We start from the raw sequence: 9,934 nt of genomic DNA on the forward strand, positions 1-9,934 counted from the left end.
TAAATATGGGAGTATAAGGATTCCCACCAGGGATCTTTATCCTCAGATGATGGGATTACATGCTGGCAGACAGTATTAGGGCAGGAAGCGTATGGTGTGCAGCACAAGTGAGTAAATGTTCTGCTTTAATCAAGTGCAAAGTGACCTGGAGGTAAACTCAGACAATATGAGGAAAAAACTGGTTCATGGGCTAGGACTGGGGATTCTGGAAAAGATGTTAATAATTAACATGGAGACCAATGGCCTGTCTAGAAATGAATTTGGTGTAGAGACTGCTTTTTCCTCCATGACAAAGCTGGTTCCATTCTACTGAATTTTAGGAGAGTTATTTTGCTTCTAAAATGGAACATTTTCCAAGCCCCTTTGTGTAATTCCTTTTTAGCGTTCTATTAGGTTGGGAAAGAAGAGAAATAACTTTCTAGATCAAGAATTTCAGTTCTTCTATTCTGAGTGTAAAAGGCTGATTCATGAGCTGTGTTATTACTACATTGATGTTAAATGGAACTGTTGTCGGGACTGTCCGTTGTTGGAGATTTCTTCTGCTACTGAGTTCATCTACAATTGCATTCTGTACTTCCAGAAAGTCTGTGCCAAGAAGAACATCTGCCTAGAGATCTCCCAGTCTGAGACCTTTAGCACCTTCTTGCAAAGGATATACAGTAAAATACAGTTTTTATTTGTTAATATTTATTTGCTTAGCTCCATTTCATTATACACTTCATCAAAAGAATGCCCAAAGTGAGTTGCAATCAAAATTTAAATCCTACAACATTTAAACCCTACACTGCATCAAGTGTACTTGAGCTGTTTTAATGACTATAATGTTGATTTTTGACCAGTTAGTATTTAAACATCACAGTTGTGGATATTCTGTGCTAGGCTATACCCGGCTACTGGCATGGATTATCTGGGTATAACGCAGCGGCTGGAATTTATCCAAATATCACCGATATTCAGCAATATCTACTGCAATTCATTCACTTAGTTCACAAGCTGTGATAAATGATGAAACTCCATAAGGCAAACTTTTCTGTCATTTTGCTGTGCACATAATCCTCCTAGAGGCATTTCAGAAACAAAGAAAAAGAAAATGTGCTTAGGCCTAGTACTAGAGTATGTTGCTCACTCCCTCAGTGGACAGTGCATAATAAGCTGACTTTTGAACAAGCAAAGACAGATCAGCCTAATGCAGAAAGTGAAAACAGAAGGTGCTCTCAAATACAACAGGTCTCACCCTTTCTAATCCCTGTGTTACTGCTAACATCATCAGATCTTAAAGGCATGCTTTGCTTTACTCAATTCTAAAGCTTAAACCAACGACGAATTACTGAACATATATAGACAGCATGGAGTCCTGTATTCAGAGTACTTTCTTGCTAGAGAGCTTCCATGGTGTTCACTATTATAATGAGGGGAGGAGCTTAGTTTTGGAGCGAACCTTCCTAGGGTACAAAATCCTGTGCTCAGTTCAAATCTGTGTCTTTGGCTCTTTGGTTCCCCAGCTAAATGACCTGCTCTAGCTGTCTAAGTCCAAGCAAATGTAGGAGAGATACATGGCTACCCTAGTCAAGGCAATATATAAGGAGAAGTCTAGGAGCGTTTGCAGTGACAGTGGCCACTTAAGCTCTAGGAACCTGCTGCACCCAGTCCTAGGACAAAGGAGTACAGGAGAATCTTAGGCCCCTGTTTACAAAGCCGTGCTAGCAGTTGGCGGTGCGGTACTGCCGACGCAGCCTATTCACTTCGAACAGGCTATGTCGGCAATACCGCAAAGCTTTGTAAACAGAGGGGTTAGCTTGGTTGTGTATTTTCAGCAGGGCAACCAGGGCCTTCTATCATCTCTACAGGTTCCTGGAAGAGCTCTGGAAGCTGAAAGATAAACTACAAACCACTTACAGCACCAAATCTTCTGGGGACCATCACATATCCCATCAGGACCAAACCATCTGAATCACTGCTTTGGAATTTCAGAATTTTTGTTCCTCCCAGCATCTCTAACATCTAAGACTGTAAGAGACAATCTTCTTTGATACGTATTTATACTATCTACTGCACTGTTGTTAAAAATACTACAGCTAACTTCATCCCAGAAAAGAAATTGAAACCTACCTCAAAAATTCCAAATCTAACTATATAAACCATTGATGTCCTCTCTACCTTCCAACTAAGAACCATGAACACATAAATAAATAAATAAAGTCACCAGAAACAAAAAAAAAATGAAGTTTTAATGAATTCTGTTAAATCAGGCAATTTGCAATACAACAGTCCAAAAACCCCATCCTTTTATGTGAAATATTAAAAAAAACGTTACAGCAGTTCAAACGTGTAACTTTCTAAGACTGCAGCATTTTGGATCCACTACTTCAGAAGGAAGGAAGAAGGAAATGATACAAAGGAGATATCAAGAATTTATATATACTGTTTATTTACCACCTCTGCCAATGTGACTGCGGCTACTATTGTTATTGTCCCATTTACTTGCCAGAACAGATTGTAAGCATATTCGTTGGTTAGAATAGTCTACCTTGAGAGCACTGCTTGGCCACTTCAGGAGAAGAGCCATTTACTAACCAATCATCTAGATGAGGGAAAGGGAAATGGGACTTGATATACCACCTTTCTGTGGTTTTTGCAACTACATTCAAAGCGGTTTACATAGTATATTCAGGTACTTATTTGTACCAGGAGCAATGGAGGGTTAAGTGACTTGCCCAGAGTCACAAGGAGCTGCAGTGGGAATTGAACTCAGTTCCCCAGGATCAAAGTCCACTGCACTAACCACTAGGCTACTCCTCCGCTCCTATTCTATTTTATTTTATTTTTTGAAAAGGCTGCCACCATAGAAGCCAACTTTCCAAAATTATTGGGCCAGTGGAAATAACCCCTCCTTGGACACATACAAGAAATATTCTCAATATTGGGGGTGCTCAAGCACCCACAGTACCCATAGAATCGGCTCCTATGGCTGCCACCATTGCTAAACATTTTGTGAAAACCCTCAGAACTACTGAGAGTGTAAAAGAAAGCATCCAGTGTTGATACTGAACTCCCTATACTATGAAGCAAAGGAATTCCACCTCCCCCCCCCCCCCCCATATTTAAATTCTGTGGTCAGCGTTTCCCTTGAATTCTACCACAATGTTTAAAGATACAGCTGAATTTTCAGTGTCAGTCACTATCCAGATAGTTGATAGAGTGGATGCAGAAGCAGGAAAATAAATGAAAGAACGTGTCAGAGATGGATGTAAGGGAGGAAGTAAAGACAAGAAGAGGACTGTGAACTGCATAGGCAGGAGAAGCACTTGTGGCTGGAACTGCAGGTTGGAGAATCACTGGGCCCACTGCACTGTCAGCTGTGTCCTCCTGCAGTCAGGTGGACTAGGACTGCCTGGGGTGGGCGAGCAGGGGCCAGAGATGATGATGATGTGTGTTAGCAGGGGAGTAAATATAAATATTGGGCCCCAGGTGCTGGAAACCTAAGGTATGCCATAAATTACACAGAGCTTCTGGTTTCCATTTTTGGTGGCTGGCTTTGTGCTAACAGAGAACCTTAAAAGGGCCCTGGCTGATCGTCAGCAGTTTCCCATGCTCAGAAAGGTTGTTATAGTTTCCTATCTTCCAATAGCACAGATAAAGTCTTCTCTTGCCAGTTAACCAGTTCCAATCAAGAGCCAGTACAGAATTTGGGTTCAAACAGCAGATCTATACTCAGACCCAATTGTTCCTTCACCAACACAAATCAGAAGTCAGGAACGAGCTCCTTTCCAGCAAGGGTCTTCTTGACTCATCCTATTGGCAATGTACATCATTTCTTGTGTAAGGTAATTTCTGGCAGAAAATGCTTTTCTGGCAGAATAAAAGTGGGAAAAACTAAGGGATCCTGTATATGTTATTGTAAATTTTGTCAAATATATACAGAGAAACTGCCTACAAATATCTTGGCCATTATCCATAGTGACATAATGAGGTTTCCAGCAGTCAGCTAAGGGAAGTCGCCCCTTTTCTGGATTTCCTCCACAATTGTTCTGCTAGTTCCCCTCTGCTTGGCTGAAAGAGTACATTGGGATAGAGCAGTGAGGAAGTGACATGTCAACTGTAAAAAGGAAATGAAGGCATGGCTGGTAAGGAGGTGAAATGGTGATTCACATCAAACAAATGACTGAGACATGAAATAGGTTTATAAATACTGGTTAGTGAAATACCATGAATTCAATTCCATCCATCACAGATTCTTCTCATGTGTCATGGTATAAGTAAATGCTTCTTCACAAAAAGGATGGTGGGATAGCCTCCCAGTGGGTGATGGCAGTGGTGGAGACACAGACAGTACCAGAATTTAAGTGGGTACGGCATAGGCACATAAAAGATCCTTAGTTGTAGGTAAAGTTTGCCCTGGGACGCATGCCTCTGCACCATATCTCCTGCAACTACACTCCACAAATCTAGCTACACAGCCTGTACATCTGCACCAGCATGGGGAACAGCAGTTACATGCACCACTGCTAATCAATAGATTCTGTATCAAAATTAGCTCACAGGAAAAGGAATTGGAGTCACAATACATGAACATTTTCAGCATGGTGTGCAGTGAAATATTTTATTTATTAGGATTTATTTACCACCTTTTTGAAACAATTCACTAAAGGCGGTATACAGTAAGAAGAAATCAAACATAAGCAATAGACAATTACAGCAGTAAAAAATATTCAAATAACAATACAAAGTATGGCGTGGAGGGGAATAATCGAATGGGGCGCCCAAGTTTTCCTGAGGGCGTCCTCACAAGACGTCCCCGCAAAGGGGCGGGGAAACACGTATTATCAAAACAAGATGGGCGTCCATCTTCGTTTCCATAGGCGGTCGGTGGCCCAACTGTTTGGGGCTAAAGGGGGCGGGTTAGGGTGGAGCCAGGGGCGGAGCTTATAGCCACAATTAACACAGGAAAAAAATAAGTAAAAATAAAATAGTCACAATACCTTTTATTAAATTTAGATATTAGATATGTATCATATGTCAAATAATAAGTGGTTGCTCAAAGCATATACTAACCACAATCGCTCAACTGCAAAACACTATGCACACATTTGTGCAAAACACACTCAGAACCTTACTGTACCATAACACTAGGCAGACCCTAATACACCAATATACCACCCATATAGAAAATGCAGACCGTCAACAATATGAAACAAGGGATCATAATATCACAATTCTCATGTAGAGCCACAAAACACCCTTTTAGGGTGGATAGTGTTCACAATGAGCTCCTTTTATTAACAACTATATGTAGATCCTTCAAGAGGTAGTGTGTCATGATTTAGGCTCCCTTTCCGATGTTTTGGTGCCACCTCAGTAATGCCAATACACAATCTCTCCACTGCAAAACACTATACACAAACTTGTGCAAAACACACTCATAACCTTAGCAAACCATAACAGCACTAATTCCAAGGACAGGATGAGCTACAACCTTATGCGTGGAAAAGCAGCACTGTAATTACACCGGGCTCTAGAACACCAGTACACAACCTATTGAAAAAAAAAAAAAAAAAAAAAAAAAAAAAAAAAAAAAAAAAAAAAAAAAAAAAAACAAACAAAAAAGGGCTGTAAATACTACACACTAGTAGTACTGCACCTTGATTACACATGAAAAACACATGACAACAGATATGAAGGCAAAACTGGAAAGTTACCTCAAGAAGTCAGACTCAGCATGCAGCAATACTAGAAAAATTGAAACTTACAAGCAAAATATCACAGATGCACATTTCCAAAAGCTGACATATTCCAGTTAATAAATTCTGAATAAAATACTTTTTTCTACCTTTGTTGTCTGATCATTTAGTTTTCTATTCTTTGGTCCCAGTGTCTTCTTTCCATTTGATATTTTTTCTCTCAACATGTCCACCATCCTCCTGTGTCCTTATGCGTCCTGTCTACTTTCTGTCGCCCTGTCCCTATCCTTTCTCCAGTTTCAGCATCTGCCCTCAAAGTGTTCCAATCCAGCCCTTAAATTCAGCAATTTCCCCTCCATCCAAATCCAGCATGTCTCCCTCCATCCATGTGCATGAACTTCCTCTGTCTGTCTTTCCTCCCCTCCATCCATGTCCAGCATTTCTCCTCTCTCCCTTCCACTCCATCCGTGTGCATCTCCTTCCTTTGTCTTTCCTTCCCTCCATCCTTGTCCAACATTTCTCCTCTCTTCCCTCCCCTCCATCCATCCATGTCTTTCTCTTCTACCCTTCCATCCAAAGTAATCCCTCTTTCTCTCTCCATCCTTCTACCCATTACCCTCTCCCAATCCTTCTGTCTATTGTCTCCCTCTCCTTCCATCCATTGTCTCCCTCTATCTCCCTTCCTTCTAAACAGTTCTCTCTCTCGACCCTTTTCCATTCAGCATGTCCTCTCTATCCCCATCCTTCCAGTGTCTTTCCTCTTTCTTTCCCTCCCTACCCTTACGTCCAGTGTCTTCCCTCTTTCTGCCCCCTCCTTCCAGCATTTTCCCTCTTTCTCCCTCCTTTCATTCAGCATTTCTCCGTCTGACAGCTAGGGTCTCCCCCAGTTTCTCCCCAGCCCCTTCTCTCTCTCTCTCCTCCCCCTGTCCCCTCTTTCTCCCCCATCTTTCCACTAATCTCTCTCTCTCCTCTTCCATCCAGCTCTTCTCTCTGGCTCTCCCATGCTCTCTTCCATGTCCCCCTCTTTCTCTCCCATCTCTCTCTCTCTCTGCTCCCTGCTCTTCCATGTCCCCTCTTTCGCTCCCCATCGCTCTGCCTGTCCCCTGCTCTCTTCCATGTCCCCTCGTTCTCTCCCTCTCTCTCTGACTCTCCCCTGCTCTTTTCCACTTTCTCTCTCTCTCCTCCAGCATCCTCATGCATCCCACCTTTCTCTTCCCTCCCCTTCTTGCTCCCATCACACTCACTCCTTTCTCCACCCCCCTTTTCCCATTCCCTGCCATTGCTTTCCTTCCTCCCTCTTCCCCTTAGATGTGGCACCTCCCATCCTCACTGGCTGGCATGATGCATCGCTCTCCCCCCCCCCCCCCCCCCGGACTAGTTCGGTATCGCTCTCCCCCTCCGCTCCTGTCATGTCTTTGAACGTCGAGGATTCCTTCCGGTAGCAGCAGAATCGGCAATGATGTAAGCGCTGCTTTCAGCCTGCCCCAGAAGCCTTCTCTGGACAGCGACAGCATCCCTCTTACGCGGGAAACTGTAGAGAGAGTGCTTCCGGGCAGGCTGAAAGCAGCGCTTACATCATTGCCGATTCTGCTGCTACCGGAAGGAATCCTCGACGTTCAAAGACGACGTGACAGGACAGGAGCGGAGGGGAGAGCGATACTGCAGTAGTCGGGGGGGGGGGCGTAATGATCGCGTGGTCCACGGGAGGGAGGGAGGGAGAGAGATGTTCAAGGCAGCGGGAGCTGCACCCGGGGCAGTCCGGTCCACCCGCCCTTGCTCCACTTCTGGCTGGGGAGGCTTAGCCTCCCCAAGCCTCTTATACCGGGCGCCTATGTTCGTTTCGATAATATGGTCGGGTACACCCAAATCTCAACATTTAGGTTGTCCCCAGTTTTCAGCAATAATGGAAACCGAGGACACCCATCTCAAAAACGACCAAATCCTACTCATTTGGTCATGGGAGGAGCCAGCATTCGTAGTGCACTGGTCCCCCTGACAGGCTGGGACACCAACCGGGCACCCTAGGGGGCACTGCAGTGGACTAACTGATGCACTAACTGAACGGAAAAAAAGCCTTTCCTTTACCGATCCCTTAGCGATTCGGAAAGGAACGGGCATGCATGAAGGAAATCGCATGCAAATGAGCTGCTCACTGTTAGCTCATTTGCACACGATTTCCTTCCTAAGGAGGGGAAGCCAGTGCAGAGCAGCCAAGCATTATGCATGGCTGCTCTGCGTATCCCAAAGACGGCTTCATACATGCAGACAAGCTGCGTGTATAATAGCCGTCTACAGCCTTAAATAAATTGTCATCTACAACCTTAGAAAATACAAGTCCAGGTGCTTGTCAGGGATGTCTTTTTTTTTTTTTTTTTTTTTAGAGTATGGGTGAAGGATGTCCTTCACTATGCCTCCATCCCTGCAATGGCAGTTGAGGACGTCCAAAATGTGGATGTTTCTGTGAGAAGGACATCCATGCCTGCTATGCTTCTGCCACCCCCTTTATTTTTGGATTTTGGATCACAAGTAGCAGTGGTGAGATTGAAGTGGCCACCTCTGGATTGCAAGACCAGTGCTCTAGCCACTAGGCCACTCCTCCACTCCATTCCATTCCCTTGAAATTTGGCTGTCCCTGTGGGGGGGGGGGCAGTTCAGGACATCCAAAATGTTTGAAAGAAGGACGTCCACGCCTTCGCTATGCCTCCGCTGACACACATACCTCCTCCTCCCAGGGACCTGCATACTGCTGCGATGGACCTGAGTATGACATTTCAGGCTGGCAAAAAAAGTTTTTTAAGTTTTTTCAGGGTGGGAGGGGATTAGTCACCACTGGGGGAGTCAGGGGAGGTCATCCCCGATTCCCTCCGGTGGTCATCTGGTCAGTTTGGGCACCTTTTTGAGCTTGGTCATAAGAAAAAATGGGCCAAGTAAAGTCGCCCAAGTGCTCGTCAGGGACGCCCTTCTTTTTTCCATTATCACTCGAGGACGCCCATCTGTTAGGCACGCCCCAGTCCCGCCTTTGCTGTGCCTCCGACATGCCCCCGGGAACTTTGGTCATCACCGTGACAGGAAGCAGTTGGGGACATCCAAAATCGCCTTTCGATTATACTGATTTGGGCGACCCTGAGAGAAGGATGCCCTTTGTGTCGAAAGATGGGCGCCCTTCTCTTTCGAAAATAAACCTGATAGTATACTACTTACAATGTCAACACAATATGTAATAGAACATTTTAATAGACAGCATAGGGTATAAGCAAAGATGGAACTATAGATAGGTAAGAGAGTAAAAGAAGTTAGAAAATAAGGTGACTAATTTAAAGAAAGTTGCACATGGGGTCAGAAAGATGATTAAATGTCATCTCAGCTAGGCTAAGAGTGAATAAACATGTCCTGCTGCAATATGTGCAGCCTGTGTCGCTCCTTGTGTATGTGAGTGAAATGAACAAGTTAGTAACTTCTTCCATTAAAGGCCTGGTTGAAGAGCCAAGCTTTCACCTGTTTCCAGAAGTAGAGATAGTCTTGTGTTAAGCGGAGCCTTTCAGGGAGTGCATTCCAGAGTGTGGGGGCTACTCCAGAGAAAGCTTGCTTGCGGGTATCACATCGTGTAATGTCTTTTGGAGAGGGTGTGATTAGGGATACCCCTTGGGAGGACCTTAGTGTTTTTGGAGGTTTGTAGAGGGTCATCCTCTTCTTCAAGTACTCGGGGCCATTTCCTTTAAGGGCCATTACCCATAATAGTAGCAAAACATGGAGAAAATTATAGGAAACAAATTTGTAAATTTCCTTTCCGCCAAGTTACCCAGTTTGAAGAGGGAGATTTAAGGCCAGTCCTTGCTTTCTGACAAACCTATCATGACATATTCTGGAACCTACAAAATGGATTTCAGTGGGTAGAATCAGGACTATAAATCTTACACTGTTTGGGGGTGTAAGTTCAACCAGGTTTATCCAAAAAGTCTCCCTCCTGAAACTGAATAACTTAGCAGCTCTGTATTAGAGTTTCCTTTTGAAGTGTTTTCAGTGGTTCCTGGAAAAGAGGGGTGGGCTTTATTTGCCTGTTCCTCAAAGGAAAAAACTTATGCTGGGTTACTCCCCTGCTGGATGAAAACAGTCCACTTTTGTGCAGTTTGAAAGATTTTGTAACTGCCATGATCAAGTATGGGATGCCCTCACCTGCTCCAAAGATTCCTAAATATGTGTCATTAAACTGTGTTTCAAAGCCACCTGCTTACAAGACTCCAAATCCTGGTATTCCT

This window comes from Microcaecilia unicolor, unplaced genomic scaffold, assembly GCF_901765095.1.
Source record: "Microcaecilia unicolor unplaced genomic scaffold, aMicUni1.1, whole genome shotgun sequence".
In the NCBI taxonomy this organism is placed as follows: domain Eukaryota; kingdom Metazoa; phylum Chordata; class Amphibia; order Gymnophiona; family Siphonopidae; genus Microcaecilia; species Microcaecilia unicolor.